General features: G+C 42.6%; 1 protein-coding gene across 1 annotated transcript in view; it reads right to left on the bottom strand.

Annotated features, from left to right (window-relative positions):
* CSRP2 (cysteine and glycine rich protein 2) overlaps positions 1-21,248 on the bottom strand; it is a 47,706-nt gene extending 26,458 nt beyond the window's left edge. Inside the window, exon 1 of the mRNA XM_056574069.1 lies at positions 21,105-21,248. The gene's annotated coding sequence lies outside the window, so the exon portion shown is untranslated. The remainder of the gene's footprint in view (positions 1-21,104) is intronic.
* Between the last annotated feature and the right edge of the window lie 376 nt (positions 21,249-21,624).

Here is a 21,624-nt window from a genome sequence, read left to right as displayed (position 1 = left end):
TAAGCATGTTCTCTTCCCGCCTCTGTCACATGATAAAGACACTCAATGTAAGACTATGGACATGTCTCGAGCATGTAAAACAGAGCAGGGTGAAAGGTCTGTAGCAGAGTGGACTTCTCGCTGCTGTGCGAAGATCTGAACACTGAACATGAACATTGCTACATTTATGGTGCATTGCTTTTTGTGCAACATATTTTACAGCCTATTTTCCACTATCAAAACCAAGTGGGTCCAAAACACAGGAAAAAAATAAATAAATAAATAAATAAATAGTAAGATGTGCACAGTTTTCAGTGTTCAATCTTCTTAAATAAAAATACAATTATATGTGAACCCAGCCTGGAGGTATCTAGAGACTGCTTATTTGTCTCTCCCTGTTGATAACGTAGCTGTCACAGCTATTGAGAGTGTACGGGCACCTTAAACGGGTACTCCCCTGGAGAACATTTAATTTTTTTTATTTTTTTTATAAATCAACTGGTGCCAGACAGTTAAACAGATTTGTAAATTACTTCTATTAAAAACTCTTAACCCTTCCAGTATTTATCAGCTGCTGTATGGCACAGGAAGTTCTGCTGACACATCTGTCCATTTTAAGAACTTTCCAGAGCAGGAGAGGTTTTCTATGGGGATTTGTTCCTACTCTGGACAGTGCCTAAATTGGAGAGAGGTGTCAGCAGAGAGCACTGTGGTAAGACAGAAAGGAAATTCAAAAAGAAAAGAACTTCCTGTGGATCATATAGCAGCTGATAAGTACTGGAAGGGTTAAGATTTTTTAATAGAAGTAATTTACAAATCTGTTTAACTTTCTGGCACCAGCTGATTTAAAACAATAATTTTTTTTCCAGTGGAGTACCCCTTTAACCCCTTCCCGCTATAGGACGTATGCATACGTCCAATCATCCGACACGTTCGCGCAATTGGATGTATGCATACGTCATAGCGATCTCCGGCACTGCCGCGGACAGCGCAGGAGATCGGCGATGGGTCCCGGCTGACAATCACAGCCGATGTCCCGCCGCACATGCCGGAGCCGCAATCGCGCCGGTCCCGGCAGCATTAACCCCATAGATGCCGTGATCAATCCTGATCACGGCACCTATGGTGTTGACAGGGGGAGCGCCGCGATACAATCTCGGGTTGCTGTTGGTTGCTATGGCAGCAGGAGGTCAGATCATGACCTCCTGTCTGCCTGCTACGGAAGCCTGTGAGATCCAGACAGAGGCTGGATCGCACAGGCTGTAGTGTCTGCAGCTCATCAGGTTATACTGTGCTGCAGTACAAATGTATTGCAGCATAGTATAACCTGTAAAAAATAAAGAGTTCTTCAATAAAAGTATGAAGTGTAAAAAAATTAAAAAAATGTCCCTTTCCCAATACAAGCCCTGTATTATCACCAACAAAGATCAAAAATACAAGTCATATACATAATAGGTATTGCCACGTCCGTAATACGTGTACTATAAAACTAATTTAATTTATCCCTCACGGTGAACGCCGTAAAAAAAAAACCACATCAAGAAAAGCTTAAAATTCGCCAATTTTGGTACAAATAGCGGAATAAAAAAAGATCAAAAAAGGTAGCACGTAGCACAAAAAGGATACCAATAAAAAGTACAGCTCATCCTGCAAAAAATAAGCCCTTACTCAACGACTGACGAAAAATTAAAAAAAGTTGGAAAATAAATGGTAGAAAGGATTTTGCTCAGAAAAGGAAAAATAACATAGAAAGCTATATAAAATGGGTATCACCATAATCGTACTGACCCACAGAATAAATATAACATCACTTTTACCGCACAGTATACACCATAAAAAAAAAAAAGCCAGAAATTTTCCAGTTTTTCACAATATTTTGAAATTTTTCACAAAAAATGCTTCATGTGTCAATAAAAATGCACGACTTATATTAAGTACAATAGGTCACGAAATAACTCTCAGAATCGCTCTGCTCAGAAAAAGCGTTCTAAAGTTATTACCATTTAAAGATATACTTGTCAAATAAAAAAATAAATAAAAAAAAGAGCCTGGTCAGAGAAGTAAAAAATGGGTCGGTCCTTAAGGGGTTAACTGGAATTGCTTTTATCTTGCAACACAATGCCAAGCACTCATTTCTAAAAGGCTTTTTATACAAAGGAGGCTTTAAGATTCTAGTCAAACAAAAAGTATTGCACTTTGCCAGGAACCACAATGATGACAGGACCATTGAGCAATACACAGTTGTCGTGTACTCTTTCAGGTGGACACAGAGAACATATAGAACACAACAGCCACTGTAATCTCTATGGCTGACAGCCATGAGTAGCGTATACATTCTAATACTGTTCTGAATAAGAAATGGCTTGTGGTTCTGAGGAGGCTACAGAGGTCTTTGGTGTCTTCTGCTCTCATTCGCAGTGTAATGCATACTAAACAACTCTTCACTTTGTTGTTATGTTAAGCCCCAAGCTGCAGACAATGTTTTACCAGGGCCATGTCATTCAGACTAGGACTACATTTATCGGTGCTGTCAAAGGGACAAGCTCTGGAGCGGTTTAAAGTTTCTTTTACTACATCCCAGCTTGTGTAAGACAATTCTCATATTAATAATCAGGTCTCACAGCCGCACCCAACACATTCCTGACACAGCCCTACTAAAAGGGCACAACATGGGCAAACAACAAGCCTCCCTCACCAGGTCTATGCTATAGTTGCCGTCACTTTTTCTTCACTATTTTTTACATCAGTATTCATAGGTCAAATCCAGTGGGTCCATAATATTCCCATTCTATAGTCTCTTTCTGGTTTTGTCCCACTGCCAGTTAGGGCTTAAAATTACTGATACAAAATACTTAACCCCTTAAGGACCCAGCCAATTTTCAGTGTAGGACCCGGCCATTTTTTGCACATCTGACCACTGTCACTTTAAGCATTAATAACTCTGGGATGCTTTTACTTATCATTCTGATTCAGAGATTGTTTTTTCATGACATATTCTACTTTATGTTAGTGGTAAAATTTTGTCGATACTTGCATCATTTCTTGGTGAAAAATTCCGAAATTTGATGAAAAAATTGAAACTTTTGCATTTTTTTTAACTTTGAAGCTCTCTGCTTATAAGGAAAATGAATATTCCAAATAAATGATATATTGATTCACATAAACAATATGTCTACGTTATATTTGCATCATAAAGTTGACGTGTTTTTACTTTTGGAAGACATCAGAGGGCTTCAAAGTATAGCAGCAATTTTCCAATTTTTCACAACATTTTCAAAATCAAATCCACTTCAAAACTGAACTGGTCCCTGAAAAATTTTGAAGGGCCTTCATATTAGAAATGCCCCACAAATGACCCCATTATAAAAACTGCACCCCTCAAAGTATTCAAAATTACATTCAAAAGGTTTGTTAACCCTTTAGGGGTTTCACAGCAATAGCAGCAAATTGAAGGAGTAAATTCGCAATCTTCATTTTTTACACTCGCATGTTCTTGTAGACCCAGTTTTTGAATTTTTACAAGGGGTAAAAGGAGAGAAATCTTCCTAAAATTTGTAACCCAATTTCTCTCGAGTAAGGAAATACCTCATATGTGTATGTCAAGTGTTCGGCAGGCACAGTAGAGGGCTCAGAAGGGAAGGAACGACAATGGGATTTTGGAGAGTACGTTTTTCTGAAATGGTTTTTGTGGGGCATGTCGCATTTAGGAAGCCCCTGTGGTGCCAGAACAGCAAAAAAAAAAAAAAAAAAAAAAAAAGATACGCATGGTATACTATTTTGGAAACTAAACCCCTCAAGGCACGTAACAAGGGGTCCAGTGAGCCTTAGCACCCCACAAGTGCTTCATGACTTTTTGTTAAAGTTGGATGTGTAAATGATTTATTTTTTTCCACAAAAATGCTAGTTTTTCCCAAAATTTTTAATTTTTACAAGTGATAATAGGACAAAATACTCTTCTGAGTATGGAAATACCCCAAATGTGGACGTCAAGTGCTCTGCTGGCGCACTACAATGCTCAGAAGAGAAGGAGTCACATTTGGATTTTTAAAAGCGAATTTTGCTGAAATGGTTTTTGGAGGGCATGTCGCATTTAGGAAGCCCCTATGGTGCCAGAACAGCAAAAAAAAACCACATGGCATACTATTTTAGAAACTACACCCCTCAAGGAACACAACAAGGGGTCCAGTGAGCCTTAAAACCTCACAGGTGTTTGACAACTTTTTGCTAAAGTCTGTTGTGTAAATGAAAAAAAAAGAAAAAAGAAAAAAAAATTCACTAAAATGCTGGTTTTCCCCCACATTTTATATTTTTACAAGGGTTAATAGGAGAAAATGACCCCCAAAATGTGTAACCCCATTTCTTTTGAGTATGGAAATACCCAATGTGTGGATGCCAATAGCCCTGCAGTCGAACTACAATGCTCAGAAGAGAAGGAGCACCATTGAGCTTTTAAGACAGAATTTGGTTGGAATAGAAGTCGGAGGCCATGTGCGTTTACAAAGCCCCCCCGTGGTGCCAGAACAGTGGACCCCCCCACGTGACCCCATTTTGGAAACGACACCCCTCACAGAATTTAATAAGGGGTGCAGTGAGTATTTACACCCCACTGGCGTTTGACAGATCTTTGGAACAATGGGCTGTGCAAATGAAAAATTAAATTTTTCATTTTCATGGACCACTGGACCACTGTTCCAAAAATCTGTCAGACACCTGTGGGGCGTAAATGCTCACTGTACCACTTATTAAATTACGTGAGGGGTGTAGTTTCCAAAATGGGGTCATATGTGGGGGGGGGGGTCCATTGTTCTGGCTCTATGGGGGCTTTGTAAACACAAGTAGCCTTCAATTCTGGACAAATTTTATCTTCAAAATCCCAATGGTGCTCCTTCTCTTCTGAGCATTATAGTGCACCAGCAGAGCACTTTACATCCACATATGGGGTATGTTCTTACTCAGAAAAAAATGGGGTTACAAATTTTGGGGGGCTTTTTTCCAATTTTACCTTGTGAAAATGAAAAATTTTGGGTAACACCAGCATTTTAGTGACTCATTTTTCCATCCAACTTTAATGAAAATTCGGCAAACACCTGTGGGGTGTTAAGGCTCACTATACCCCTTGTTACTTTCCGTGAGGGGTGTAGTTTCCAAAATGGGGTCACATGTGGGTATTTCTTTTTTTGCGTTTATGGCAGAACCGCTGTAAAATCAGCCACCCCTGTGCAAATCACCAATTTAGGCTTCAAATGTACATGGTGCGCCCTCACTCCTGAGCATTGTTGTGCGCCCACAGATGGGGTATTTCCGTACTTAGGAGAAATTGCGTTACAAATTTTGGGGGTCTTTTTTTTCCTTTTACCGCTTGTTAAAATAAAAAGTAAAAGGACAACACCAGCATGTTAGTGTAAAATTTTACATTTTTTTTTTTTTTTTTTTTTTTTTTTTTTTACACTGACAGGCTGGTGTAGCCCCCAACTTTTCCTTTTCATAAGGGGTAAAAGGAGAAAAAGCCCCCCAAAATTTGTAACGCAATTTCTCCGGAGTACGGAGCTACCCCATATGTGGCCCTAAACTGTGTCCTTGAAATACGATAGGGCTCTGAAATGAGAGAGCGCCATGCACATTTGAGGACTAAATTAGGGATTACATAGGGGTGGACATAGGGGTATTCTACACCAGTGATTCCCAAACAGGGTGTCTCCAGCTGTTGCTAAATTCCCAGCATGCCTGGACAGTCAGTGGCTGTCCGGAAATGCTGGGAGTTGTTGTTTTGCAACAGCTGGAGGCTTTGCTTTGGAAACACTGCTGTACAATATGTTTTTCATTTTTATTGGGGGGGGGGGGGGGGGGAACAGTGTAAGGGGGTGTTTATGTAGTGTTTTACCCTTTATTATGGGTTAGTGTAGTGTTTTAGGGTACATTCCTGCTAGAAATTTGCGCTGCGGCCAAAAATTTGGGGGGGGGGGGCAAATCTCCAGCTGTTTCAAAACTACAACTCCCAGCATGTACTGACAGACCGTGCATGCTGGGAGTTGTACTTTTACAACAGCTGGAGACACACTGGTTGGAAAACCTTCAGTTAGGTTCTGTTACCTAACTCAGTATTTTCCAACCAGTGTGCCTATAGCTGTTGCAAAACTACAACTCCCAGCATGTACTGATCGCCGAAGGGCATGCTGGGAGATCTAGTTATACAAAAGCTGGAGGTACGCAACTACAACTCCCAGCATGCGGAGACAGATGTTTCGGCATGCTGGGATTTGCAGTTTTGCAACATCTGGAGGGCTATAGATAGAGACCACTGCACTGTGATCTCCAAACTGTGGACCTCCAGATGTTGCAAAACTACAAATCCCAGCATGCACAGACAGCAAACTGCTGTGTGGGCATGCTAGGAGTTGTAGTTTTGCAAGATCTAGAGTGCTACAGTATAGAGATCACTGTGCAGTGGTCTCTAAACTGTAGACCTCCAGCTGTTGCAAAACTGCAAATCACAGCCTTCCCAGCAGCTGTCTGGGCACGCTGGGAGTTGTAGTTTTGCAACATCTGGAGGGCTACAGTCTCAGACTGTAGCCCTCTAGATGTTGCTAGGCAACTTACCGGCTTCCGCCGGATGCAGGGAGCAGTCCTCTTCTACCGCACGACATCGCCGCCCGCGCCGATCACCGCCGCCGATCCCGTCCCGCAGCTTCCACTGACGGGTAAATGGATCTTCGGCGTTCGGTCCCCGTCGTTTCCCCGTTCTGCCCCGCCTATTGTGGGAGGACAGAACGGGGAAAACTAAAGTAAACCCCCCCCGCCCCCGATCTGCTATTGGTGGTCGCGTCTAGACCACCAATAGAGATAGGAGGGGTGGCACCTCACTCCTATCGCTACAGGGGAATCGTGGGTGTCTTAGACAACCGCGATCCCCCTTATATTCCGGGTCACCATAGACCCGTAATCGGCGCAAATCGCAAGTGTGAATTCACTTGCGATTTGCGCCGATTGCCGACATGGGGGGGGGGGGGGTCTGATGACCCCCCAGGGCATTTGCACGGGGTGCCTGCTGATCGATATCAGCAGTCACCGCAGTCCAGGTACGCCCTGGGTCTTTAAGACCCAGGTACAGAAGCGTATTCATACGCCCTAGGTCCTGTACGGGTTAAAGGGGTAGTTCAGTAAGTTTCAGATCGCGGGGTGTCCGACCGCTGGGGCCCCCCGTGATATCCTGTACAGGGCCCCGGCTCACTGGCCAAATAGCGCTTGTTGACCACCACACGAAGCGGTGGACGACACGCCCCCTCAATACAACTCTATGGCTGTGCCGGAGATTGCCAAAGGCAACACTCTGGCTCTGCCATAGAGTTGTATTGAGGGGGCGTGTCAGCCGCTGCTTCGTGTGGTCAACACGCCCCCTTCTCGCAGGCAGTCGGAGCCTCGTACAGGAGATCGCGGGGGCCCCAGTGGTCGGACCCCCCGCGATCTGAAACTTATCCCCTATCCTTAGGATAGGGGATACGTTTTTCACCACTGGATATCTCCTTTAAGTTTGATATTACACCTAAATATACAGGGAAGCAAACAGCTAATCCTCAGATCCTGATGATTTTTACCTCTGTGGACATGCCTAAGGGTGCATTCACACCACGTTTTTGCAATACAGTTCCCATTTAAGTTTTCAATGTGAAAACCACATGGAACCATATTTAAAACTGTATGCCAAACAATGCATCTATTTTGCGTCTTGTATGGTTTTGACCTTTTTTCTTCCCTGTACCCAAAACCGTAGCCTATCACGGTTTTTGGTCCAGGTGAAAAAACGTATACCGTATTTTTCGCCCTATAGGACGCACCAGCATATAAGACACACCCAATTTTAAAGGCAGGTAAGGTCCCTCCCGGTGTCCTGTAAGCTGTTCGGGACGCTGTGGTCCTGAACAGCCCCACTGAGCAGCCGGGTTAGTGTCACTTTCCCTTCAGACGCGGCGGTCAGTTTTGATCGCCGCGTCTGAAGGGTTAATACAGGGCATCACCGCGATCGGTGATGTCCTGTATTAGCCGCGGGTCCCGGCCGTTGATGGCCGCAGGGACCACCGCGATAAGTGTGACCCAGTGTTTTTTACACAACATCTTGACACAAGGGATATTCACAGGAAACAGTTTCCAGAGTCTCTGTCACAGCAAGAACCAGAAATGTTTGTTTTCATTTTTGAAATGTTGCTGCATTGTTCCGTCTCCATAGGGTGTCCAGCTGTAGTAGGTCTGCACCGTTCTCATAGCTGGAATTAATGAGGCCTGTCAGCTGTTACATGATCTTTAGTGTGAATTCATACTTTGGCAGTGTGGGAGCAAGTTCTCAATATCCACAGCAGCATTCATAAAGAAATCCAAAGTAATCCAACTACCTATAAAATTCCAAAGCCTTGTGGTATTGTATGTGAGCAGCTGGAAAACTAGAAAAAATGTTTGTGATTTCAATGTTACCCTATAAAGAGAAAAAAATTAAAGTCACACGTATCCTCGCAACAAAGGTTGAACTTTTTAGGACCCGTCTGGTGTGAGTTTACCACAATTCACAGAGCTTGGTATTGTGCCCTATTCTAGTGGGAAGCTTATTCCTAAATTATTTTTTAATTTTGCTCAGTGAAAACCATAATGCTAGGAACCAAAACAAAACTTGTGACCAGGCCATTATGTGTGATCTGAGGCACATGAGATCCAGATAATCTGTGTGGATATGTCTTTTGAAAAAAAAAAAAAAAACAGAGGTCTAGCAACACCTCTGCAGTACAGTATTAGATGCGCTGTGACACCAGCATGGACAAGTTCTGTCATTAAAAGGGTGTTCTCACTAGAATTACTAATATATGCCAAAGTCAGAAGGGAATGCAACACTAGTATTGTGTCCCATTAATTCTTATGCAGTGGCTTCATATGGTAATTGCAGCATAGATTGTGGAAGACTATGTAATCATACATGGTCAAACATTTATTAAAGGGGTACTCCACTGCCCCAGCGTTCAGAACATTTTGCTCCGAACGCTGGGTGTGGGCATCGAAACATCACTTCACACCCCTCGTGATGTCACACCACGTCCCCTCAAAGTCAGCCTATGGGAGCAGCCGCCACTCCCACAGACTTGCATTGAGGGGGCGTGGGGTGATGTCACAAGGGGGTGTGGTCGTGAAGCTCACGTTAGGAACAAAATGTTCCAAACGCTGGGACAGTGGAGTGCCCCTTTAATGCCCATTGTAACTAGTAGGTTTAGCTAGATCAGCCATACCCAGTGCTAATAGATACATAACTGTAACCCCCATGCACTCAAGTGCACCACCTATGAACTGATACAAAGTCACCATCAAAGTTGTGCCCTGGTCTTCAGGGCAATATCTGCTGGGTTCTGGGGCTTTTCATCATGGCACATTGAGCCTAGTTCGTTCAAAAGAATGTCAGAATCCAGAGATCAATTTAGCAGATTCACAGAGCAGAAATCCCCAAAAAGTGTTATCCTCAGTGAACATTATGATTTTTCAATAGTAACTAACAAAGCTGTAAATTCTGAGCCACAATATAGGCTTTAAAGGGGTACTACCGTGGAAATTATTATTATTTTTTTTAAATCAACTGGTGCCAGAAAGTTAAACAGATTTGTAAATTACTTCTATTAAAAAATCTTAATCCTTCCAGTACTTTTTAGGGGCTGTATACTAAAGAGAAATCCAAAAAATAAATGCATTTCCTGTGATGTCCTGACCACGGTGCTCTCTGCTGACCTCTGCTGTCCATTTTAGGAACTGGAGAAAAATCCCCATAGCAAACATATGCTTCTCTGGACAGTTACTAAAATGGACAGCAGAGGTCAGCAGAGAGCACCGTGGTCAGGACATCAGAGGAAATGCATTTCTTTTTTGGATTTCTCTTTAGTATACAGCCCCTAAAAAGTACTGGAAGGATTAAGATTTTTTAATAGAAGTTATTTACAAATCTGTTTAACTTTCTGGCACCAGTTGATTTAAAAAAAATAAAATAAAAAAAAAGGTTCTCCACGGTAGTACCCCTTTAACTGGTCATGTAGTTTTTAAAAGTCAAACATATGAAAGCATGTCTACTGAAAAACCTTAGAGTACTCTGGTGAACTAAACCCATAGCCCACTCTTTCCCTCTCACCAACCTATATATTTGTCTACATATCATTCATTGGCTATATACAGCAGTTTCCCTCTTTCAGCTGTCACATGCAGGAAGTGAGAGAAAGTCATAATCAGATCCTGCTTGTCCTTGTGTAAATCCCTCACTGAGACTAGCCCCCACCCTCCAGGAAGACAAATGCCATGTGATTTCTGGCTCCATGGTCACACCTCCTCTCCCTTCTCTGTGTGAGGATCTTACTGGGAGAAGTTTCCTCAGTATATAAAGCTGCTCTTTTCCAGCTGTAGATCTTATCACCGACACTGGGGGGGGAAGGATAATGTGAAAGAAAGAAAGGAAGGACATGTACAGTTTACAACAACACAGCATGCATACAGATAGTAATAACTGACTGGCAGCCATTACACTTAGCTACACTAACTGCTGGGAGTTTTAGGCTGGACTGCAAGCAAGAAGAAAAAAAAATAATATTTAGGAGACAACAGGGGCCACAAAAGCTGGCAAAATCACATGGATAACTACAGCAGACACAGAACAGGTATTGTGGTGGCTTTGGGGCAGTTTTATTTTTCTTAAAAGGGGTACTCCACTGGGAAACTTTTTTTTTTATCAACTGGTGCCAGAAAGTTAAAACAGATTTGTAAATTAGAAGAAAAATAGGTATGTGCAGCTCACAATTACTAATACACACCGAGGTCAAACTAGGGCATGCAGCTATACCTTAGTTGCAAAAAAGAAAAGAAAACCAGAAACAAATACTTGTGCCCAGACCTTCTAGGCGAGTATGAATATAATGAATTTGGGTTAATAATTATAAAAATAAAAAATTGTGGGACATGCTTCAATAATATATTAAATTTATTAAAATGACAATGTAAAAAGTTACTCCTCACAGGGCCCTGTGCGGAGAACACACAGGATACAGGCAATAGATATTAATGCATAAAAAATATATATAAATGTACCACTGGCATATATAGTAGTTTCTTATGTACAACAAGGCATTTCCTTGTTGCACATAAGAAACTACTATATATGCCAGTGGTACATTTATATATATTTTTTATGCATTAATATCTATTGCCTGTATCCTGTGTGTTCTCCGCACAGGGCCCTGTGAGGAATAACTTTTTACATTGTCATTTTAATAAATTTAATATATTGTTATTGAAGCACGTCCCACTATTTTTTATTTTTATAATTATTAACCCAAATTCATTATATTCATACTCGCCTAGAAGGTCCGGGCACAAGTATTTGTTTCAGATTTGTAAATTACTTCTATTTAAAAATCTTAATCCATTCAGTACTTAGCTGCTTTTTGCTCCAAAGCATGTCAGGAATCGTCCAGAGCAGGATAGGTTTGCTATGGGGATTTTCTCCTACTCTGGACAGTTCCTAAAATGGACAGAGGTGTCAGCAGCAAGAACTGTGGTCAGACAGAAAGGAAATCCAAAGGGAAAAGAACTTCCTGTGGAGCAAAAAGCAGCTAAGTACTGGAAGGATTTAGATTTTTAAATAGAAGTAATTTACAAATCTGTTTACATTTCTGGCACCAGTTGTTTTCAAGCAGAGTATCCCTTTAAAGGACTTGCCCAGGATTAGGAGAAAAAGATCTGCTTTCTCCAAGAAACAGCACCACTCTTTCTCAGTTTGTGTGTGATATTGTAGCTCAGTTGCATTAAAAAGGTGCCCTAACATGTTTCACTACATCACAGAGGCATCCTCGGGGTTCAATGGGCAAGAAACTCCAGATCAAAGGTTATAAAATCTCCTATAGTGGCATCATAGATGGGTAGTGAGTCTAACCTAAAGTTATGTGATGACAGCACATTATGTATATGACATTATGCAGCTATTGAGCTTGTGGGATGGGAGTAATATTTATAGAGGTGATTGGATAGCTGCTTGTCATTGGCTGGCATAACGTGTGTCTCTATTTCACACAGGAAAAAAAAACACAGTAGGAGTAATTGTTGTGGAGCCCGGGCCTATATGTCATGACCTAACTATGCCAAAGCTGGTTGTACTTGAATATAAAAAAAATTCTATCTATCTTTATCTCTATATATATCTCTATCAGAAATCAATAAGCAAACTAGCAAGGCTATGTTCACACTGCATAATTTCTGCATTGAAATCCGCATGGAAATTGCATGCGCATGTGTTTATAGCCTTATTAACTTCAATGGGATTCCGTAGTCCCATTTACACTTCAGAATTATCGCTGTGGACATTCAGCAGCTAAAATTCCACAGAGATTTAAGTCACGTATTACATTTTTGCAGAATTCAGCTGTGGAAGCCCATTGACCTCCATGGGGGGGGGGGGAACTTTTGAGGTATATGCGACATTTCACACAAAAGTTGCACCTTTTTTTGTTTTAGAAGTTCCATCAGCAAAATCAAACTCAATGTGCCATTTGATAAATATGGCGCAAGTTTGCAACTATCACCGCAACTTTTGTGCTCTAAAACAGTTAAGAATTCACACCACTCTTTGTAAATGCCCCCCATTGTGTTGAAGTTGTGCAGATTCTGCACAAAATTTTACTTTCGTAATATAAAAAAAGCACTTATTTTGGTGCCTTGTGGATTCATGTGGACATTCCGCATGAATTTAGCGCTTAGTACGCAGACATTCCACATGAAGAATTTCTGATGTCTGAACATAGTCTAAATAGAATAAAAAGGCAGACAGCATCTTATTGTAGGAGCACAAGTTGAGAAATCTGAGCTATAAAATCATTCCATTACCTAAATCAGACATGTTCTGTAAAAACAATGTGGCATTTTACCATGTGGAATATTACCATGCTGCTGCAGTTACAAAAATAGAATACATGAGGAATGTACGCAAATTAAAAACTACTATAAAATTAGACAAGGTTGACAACTTTTTTTTGTGTGGTGAGCACTCACCATTGGTACTGCAATTAGGGTCAAGCTACCAAGTAAACCACTGCCAAGGGAAAAACCGAACAATTCTAACTGCAGATTATTCATGCGAGGCAGAAGAGATGACCATTACAATGTAAGACAGCCAGATGGAATTAAGGCATAAAGCGCTCTACTGTTCAATGACCTTTTCATACAGCAGTTTTCCAAGGGCAATGGCTATTATTCTTTCCAGTATCTAGACCTTTGTGTCCATGCCATGACTCCGCTATGAATGTTATCCAATGTATGTGAATAAAGAACAGAAGGGGCACATTTTGCAGTTCTCTTTTTTGCTGTAGGATGTACGTATAAGATGTAGCACATTCACCTGAGGGTGTTGTGCGGCCAGCATAATGCAGGTATGAGTCTTGTATACAGTAGCGCTAGGAGCTGCTTGCATCCAAACTGTATGTCCGATCCTGGAACAGTAGTAGCAATCTGATGTGGAGCAAGTCCAATAGAGAGAAGATAGATGTTTCTTTTTGCACTCACCCGCGGACTCATTGTGAACAGTAACCAAAATTGCGTGCAGATAGTAAATCGATCATGTAACATTATGAACAATGCATGTAGAGGGTCTAGCACTTTTTATTGGGTCATAAAACAGGGCTAGACCCTTAACAGGCATAGTATGTGATATTAAAGAATCTTTCCTTTTAACCTCTGTCTGGAACTTTGGTTTCTTTTTACACTATATGGGGGAGATTTATCATTGCTTTTAGAGCATTTTTTTGTCTGCTTTGGCGCAGATCAGGCGCAAGCAGCATATTTAATAACTTATGTGCCTTTTGATATAGACAGTTTCATTCTTTTTGCCTACCTGTAGAACTTTTTCTTTTTGACCATGCAGTGGTCACATTTATTTATAATTTGTGACTTTTGTCAAAAGTCGCTATTTTGTGCGCAAAGGTACTTTTTTTTAGGCACAAAGCTACACCACCTACCAGTAGACACGAGAATAATTTCTACCTTCCGCAATTCAACCTTTAACCTCTTGAGGATGGCAGCGTCTCACTCCCCTTCTATGACATGCGCTCAGGAGCTAAGCGTGGGTCATAGCTGGGTGATCCTGGTGGTTATCTGCCACTAGACCCATCTCTAATGCCAGACATCACCGATCACGGTGATGCCCGGCTTTAACCCCTTAGACACTGCAATCAAATTTGATTGTAGCATCTTAAATGCAAGTAAAATATCCCGGCAGCTCTGTGAAAGTAAAAACACCTAACCTGCCAAATTCAGGACCCAGGAAAGTGTATACTTCCCTCCCTCACAAGCCTCTAGAAAAAGTGTATGTGGTAGAGCTTTTCCCACCACAGCAGAGCTGTCCAAAATTCATCATCCTGCTGCACCTTCTTGATAAATAAGATGCACGCAGTCAAACCCACCACCCAAATAAACATGGGAAAATAGCTTTACCGTAGACATTCTTTGATAAATCTGGACTTATGTGTTTGCGGGTGAGTGCCAAAAGAAACATCTATCTTCTATCCATTGGACTTGCTTCACATCAGTTGAACTATATTACAGGTCTTAAAGGGGTACTCCGCTGCTCAGCGTTTGGAACAAAACTGTTCCGAACGCTGGAGCCGGGAGCTCATTATGTCATAGCCCCGCCCCATCATGACATCAATGCAAGTCTACGAGAGGGGGCATGGCATCCATCATGGGGGTGTGACGTCATGATGGGGTGGGGCTATCACAAGCTCCCAGCGCCGGCTCCAGCATTCCGAACAGTTTGTTCCAAATGCTGAGCAGTGGAGTACCCCTTTAAAGTATGATATTTAATTAAGTCTTTGACTGCACTGTCAGGATATAACATAACGGTAAGTCCACATCAGCAGATGACAGTGAAATACAAGCAAGTGAGATTTTACAAATATATTAGTCACCATTGTAGACCATGGACTTAAAGGGTAGCTCCCACCATCCTATTTTTTTTCTGTCCCTGCCTATTGCCAATCTATCCCTAACCCCCTCCCTGCTTTTAATTTTTATTTTTACTATATTAAAAATAACTTTTTTTCTGGAGCTTCCTCTTCCTTCTCCCTTTATCTCCTTTCTCTTAGCTCTTTTCTTTTTCTTTCCTCTTCACTGCTCAAGTCCCACCACTCTCCACCCCACCCCACCCTGCACCACCCACCACGGACTATACCTCTCCCTCTCCTACCTGTTAGTTACTGCATGACGCTGATATATATTCATCTTTAAACTTTATCTGTATCTAAATACCCCACCACCCACACCTCCTCCCCCCCGCCCCCCTCTCTCACTTTCCCTCTCCACACCGATCCTAAAATGTGACCTCCAGATCAAATCAGACCTTGTTCATCCTACCCCTGGTTCTGCATTTAGTTTTGTTTATGGATGTAATGTATGAATGACCGGAGGGTCTTCAAGATACTTCCTAATGCCTTTACTTTGCTGAATGTAAGCACTGTTTGAATACCTTGTTTGCTGTTGTGAAATATTGAAAACTAATAAAAACTGAATAAAAAAAACCCATTTCTGCCTGGTAGTGTCCTCAATTAGACAATTGAAAGGGTCTAAATAAACCTTTTTGGCCATGTACAATCTCAGCTACATCCCTTTTTGCACATAGGAGGACATAATGGCCCTCATTTACTATTCTAAACCCGACTTGTTTTGTCAGGTTCTTTTGGCGCATCTTTGTCTGCGACATGTCGCAGACATCGGGCGCCAGTCTTCGACATGATGCAAGATTTTTTCCCCGACGGACCCGATGTGGATTCTCCCAAACCCGAAAAAGGGGCGTAACCCGACATTTCTGAGCTTTCCCACGTATTTATAAAAGGTTTCCAACCCGAATTTGTTGAATTGTTGTGGATTTTTTCCCGACAACTCAAAGGAGTTGGAAACCAAAACCAACAAAACGCACGTGCGACAAACAGGATGCGACATAATAATAAATACCAGGGGGAAAAAAAGCAGTCGGGTAAGAAAGCAAGATAGACTTACAACCCAATTTTCTAAGTAAATGAGGGCCACTAGTAAGTTTGTTTTTATCAGTCATCAATTATTTTTTTTTTTTTTATTAATGTAGCCACATGAGGGCATTTATAACATCCCATGATTATTAAATGGGCACTGTCATGAACTTTTTTATTTACACACTATTTTTATTTTGAAATCCAGACACTAGGGGTCTCTTTCCTAGTGGCCGGATGCAGCCTGCTGTGACGTCACAGATTAATTTGGTCTGGGGGTGATGGAGTTGCAGAGTTTGGGGGAGCGGAATGTCTTTTTCGGGCGGGCGGAGGGTGGGGGGTGTTGAGCGACGGGGTCTGGGGTAGCGGGATGTGTGGCAGCTGTGACCAAAACTGTTTTCACCACAGGGTGCTTCCAGTGATTTCCCCACTACAACTCCCAGCATGCCCTTACAGCCAATAGATGTCAGGGCAAGCTGGGAGTTGTAGTGGTGAAACAGCTGGAGGCACCCTGTATAGTTGAACTAAGGGCGGAAGTCAGACCCCCCAGCAGGCATCAGTGACGTTACGCCTGCTGGGGAAGTCTGCCTGGTAGTGAGCACATTACCAGGCAGACAAAAAAGCATTTTTAATATAGTTAAAAAAAATTAAAGGCAGGGAGGTGGTTAGGGATAGATGGGCAATAGATGGGGACAGGAAAAAAAAAAGGGATAGTGGGAGCTACCCTTTAAATAGGTAAAGTCCAGTAAGTGAGGGTGGGATTATCACTCTTATGTGCTCACTTCTGTATATCAGACTTCTGTCTAAAAAAAGCGACTGGATAAAAAGATCCAGCACAGCAGACCTAGGGAGGAGGTGAATGCATAGTGAGTGAGGATGGGCTCAGTGCTTGCCTTGGACAAGCCTCTTCCTGAGCAGTGGATGTCAGAATGGGTGAGCAGTACAGAGATTTGCCAGCCAAAAATAGAAGCTAGACACATAAAAATGACAAGCATCTGCATGACCTTGCCTTGTGAGTAGCATTATTATTAATATTACTTTGTGATATGACAGGTACACTTTAACCACATGAAATGTGAACATCTGTCAGGGGAATATTTTTTTTCTTTGGCCACAAAGTTGTACCTTGGTTGTATAATATATTTAAGTACCATGTTCTAATGAAGAACATGTCAGGAACTGTCCAGAGCATTAGAGGTTTGCTATGGGGATTTGCTCTTACTCTGGACAGTTCCTGACATAGCCAGAGGTGTCAGCAGAGAGCACTGTGGTCAGACAGAAAAGAACTATACAACTTCCCCTGGAGCATACAGCAGCTGATAAGTACTGGAAGGATTAATGTTTTTTTTGTTAAATATAAGTAATTTACTAATCTGTTTAAATAGTTGGGAGTACCCACTAGAGTACCCCTTTAATGTGATTTTTATTAATAGCCTCATGTCAAAACCTAGACTGTAAGCTTCTGTCTGGTTCTACAAGTGAGCATCTTCTTTGCTCAGTAAACCCCTACTATAGTCCCAGGAAAACACTGTGGAGGCAATATGCGGATATAACCGTAAATAATGTCTTTACTATATTTTCCTGCTGCTAAGTTACATACCACACGTTTCTTGTGGCATGCAATATGGAGTTGCAAATATCTGGTTCATATGTTAAGTTTACAATTAACCCTTCAAGGATCAATATTTCTTGTAAGAAAGGAAATGTAAGAACTATGGGGAAGATTTATTTAAATATGTGTAGAGAAAAGTTGACCAGTTGCCCATAGCAACCAATCAGATTTCTTCTTCCATTTTTAACAATGCCTCTGAAAAATGAAAGCGATCGGATTGGTTTCTTATGAGCAACTTTTCCTCTGCACAGGTTTTGATGAATCTCCACCAATGTTGTCATTGTTCCAACTGAAAAGAATCTAGTATGCACAACTTAGGTCTTTACAAATGAGCAGGATCTCCACCATTGGGACCCCCAAGCTCTTAGTCTGGGGCTCCCCTGTCCCTTCTGATCTGTTTGTGGGTTGGGCAAGCCAGAACCAGCTGAAGCGGGTGAGTAACACAATTATTGATATTAATAAGAGTAATATAAACTGCATAACTTTGCTGTTTACTCAACTAAACAATTATGGATCTGCATTCTAAATGCACTAAAGTAACTTCAACAATAAAAACTTTTTAGTAATATTTTCTTCATTTAAATGGGCAGTGTCAGATTTCAAAACTTTATGGGGGAGATTTATCAAAACCTGTCCAGAGGAAAAGTTGTCCAGTTGCCCATAGCAACCAATCAGCGACCTTCTTTTATTTTTAACAAGGCCTCTGCAAAATGAAAGAAGCGATCTGATTGGTTAATATGGGCAACTTTTCCTCTGGACAAGTTTTGATTAAATCTTCCCCTAAATGTTTTACATTCTGACAAACATTAAGCTTACTAATACAGTGGTCCCTCAACATACGATGGTAATCCGTTCCAAACGGACCATCGTTTGTTGAAACCATCGCATGTTGAGGGATCCGTGCAATGTAAAGTATAGGACAGTGGTCTACAACCTGCGGACCTCCAGATGTTGCAAAACTACAACACCCAGCATGCCCGGACAGCCGTTGGCTGTCCGGGCATGCTGGGTGTTGTAGTTTTGCAACATCTGGAGGTCCGCAGGTTGAAGACCACTGTTAGAGGAAGTTGTACTCACCTGTCCCCGCCGCTCCGGACCGTCACCGCTGCCCGGGATGTCGCCGTCCATCGCTGTCGCCGTGTCCCCGACGCTCCGGCAAGGCCTCTGCTTCCCTGGCATCCGCGCTCTCCGTCGCCGCCATCACGTCGCTACGCACGCCGCTCCTATTGGATGACGGGAAGGCGCGCGCAGTGACGTGACGATGAGCGCCGACGATGCAGAGGATCCCGAAGAGGACGCGCCGGAGCCCCGAGGACAGGTAAGTGACATCACCGGAGCTCACGGGGCACCGTAAACTGCTATCCGGTGGCAGCTGAAGCAGTCTGCGCTGCCGGATAGCCGTTTATGCGATGGCCCCGACATAAGAAAGCATTGTATGTTGATGCTGCCTTCAACATGCGATGGCCTCTGAGAGACCATCGTATATTGAAATGATAGTATGTCGGGGACATCGTAGGTCGAGGGGTCACTGTATACGATATAAGAAAAAATAATTTCCTTTTTATAGAAATCATGGCTTCTAAGAAAAGACCACTAGAAATCCCCATACCATCAAGAATTGTATCCACCTTTTCCTGCCCACCGGAGAACCTGAAAGCTGAACTCATTTATGCAGGCTAAAGTCACCAACTGCCGAGCCGAGAAGTTTGTGACGAATTGAATCACTGTAACTTGGCAATCTCTACCTATAATCTTACTAAGGGCGTGTTTACATGGCAAGGTTTTTAATTGCAGTCATTGAATACAAAGGCAGGAACAGATGACAAATAGAGGACACAAAGGAAAGACTGAGAACATCTCTTTCAAGCCATTCCTTGTCTTGTATTCAGTAATTGCAATTAAAAACCTGAACGTGTGAACACAGCCCTTAGGCCAGATTCACACGGCAGAATTTCTGCACTGAATTCTGCATTCATTTATAGCCAATACACTTCAATGGATTTCTGCTATCCCAATCACACAGCAGATTTTCTGCTGCAGGAATTCCATAGAAGTGAATGGGCTATAAATTCATGCAGAATTCAGCGCATAAATTCTGCCGTGTGAATATGCACAAGTGTATTATGCACAGATTTGATGCGCAGGATTTCAAGCTGTGTTCAGCCATTCAGGGAAAAAAATCCTGCAGCGGGAAAAAAATCCTGCAGCGGGAAAAAAATCCTGCAGCGGGAAAAAAATCCTGCAGCGGGAAAAAAATCCTGCAGCGGGAAAAAAATCCTGCAGCGTTTACAGAAAGAGCAAAGTAGTTAAGAATTATAACATCATACATAAATTGGGAGAGATAATCTGCACAAAATACTTATTCGGCGTCATGGCTGCTGCGTCCTCGCTCAGCACCGTGGCGAGCAGGTTTGAAGAAGCAGGAGTGGTTACATCAGTGTGCTCCTGGAGCCACCGCGCACCAAGTCTGACACCCCAATCTGGAAGATAACGGGCGACAGGGATAATGAATCGGGTGTAGGTATCATTATCAGCAGGGTCACCTGCACTTCCAACCTGTATCAAAAGGTTCGTGTGGGTGACAGATGACCGATTCCCTTTAATACATAGTTTTTATGTCTGTGTATGTTTTGCTGCTCGCTAAATTGAAGTCTATCAAACGTGGCTCTTATGTTGAGGGAGTTTGACAACCCAGCACAACATTTTGGCTGATAAATGATGGCAATGGCAGCAAAGGGCTGCACATACGATCCATAGACCATTTATGTGGCCCTACTGGAACAATAGTTGAGCTTTGCAATAGCCTCTAAACCAGTGTTTCCCAACCAGGGTGCCTCCAACTGGTGCAAAACTACAACTCCCAGCATACCCGGACAGCCAGCAGCTGTCCGGGCATGCTGGGAGTTGTAGTTTTGCAACAGCTGGAGGCACCCTGGTTGGGAAACACTGCACTAAACAAAAGCTGATGTTCACACATTTACAAAGCTTGTCCACCTATATAATAGAGCCCAAAGAAACAAGTGGATTACATGACAGAACACACATTTCCTATATTCCTGATACTCTACACACTTCTAAAGACAAGAGGGGTTTTCCTGCATTATACAAATAGCTGGAGCCTTACTTTCCTTAGTCACTGGCCTGTGGGGACACATCACAGCATACACTGGCATACATACCTCTATGATGGGCTGCCAGTGTATACTGATGTGACTGGGCCCCCGGGGCCCTCAGCAGACAGGCTCCTGGCGGTCATAAGAGGCCAAGTAATCCGGTCAGGGGAGCGCTATCCCCAGTTTGGTGCAGTACCGGAGCCGCCTATAGCTAGCATACACTAAAGTGAGGTATTTCCTGTAACTTCTCTAACCTGTCCCCAGAGTTACTCCATTACCGGACACCTCACTCACTCTTCACCTGAACTTCGGTGTAAAGATGTCAGTACAGGCTCCCGTGTCTCCAAAAGATAGGGACTAGTCAGCCCCAAGTAGAGCACTCACCAGGCTGCGCTCTCCTTCGACGTCCTGCAATAGACTGAGGTGCTAGGTGTTCGGGCGGGGCTGCTACTACAGAGCGGAGGATGGGCGGGGCCAGGGACAACTAAGTGCTGAACAAGAGGAGGGGAGAACGCTGGGGCTGCCACATAGCGCTGTGCTATCCGTCACATGACGTCACCCTCGTCCTCCCCCACCTTCGGCGCCCATGTGTGTCATGGCATGCTTGGTACAGGATGCGCTCTAGACCAATGTGTGTTCTGTCAGGCATTTACTACTAGTACTGGAAACTTTGTATACAATGTTACCCTATGGTGTGTTCTGTGAGGTATATACTAATAGTACTGGAAACTTTGTATACAATGTTACCCTATGGTGTGTTCTGTCAGGTATATACTAATAGTGCTGGAAACTTTGTATACAATGTTACCCTATGGTGTGTTCTGTGAGGTAAATACTAATAGTACTGGAAACTTTGTATAGAATGTTACCCTATTGTGTGTTCTGTGAGGTATATACTAATAGT

The sequence above is a fragment of the Hyla sarda genome, chromosome 4 (assembly GCF_029499605.1).
Source record: "Hyla sarda isolate aHylSar1 chromosome 4, aHylSar1.hap1, whole genome shotgun sequence".
In the NCBI taxonomy this organism is placed as follows: domain Eukaryota; kingdom Metazoa; phylum Chordata; class Amphibia; order Anura; family Hylidae; genus Hyla; species Hyla sarda.
Note: the sequence above shows the minus strand (reverse complement) of the source record. Positions and strands in the feature narration are given on the sequence as shown.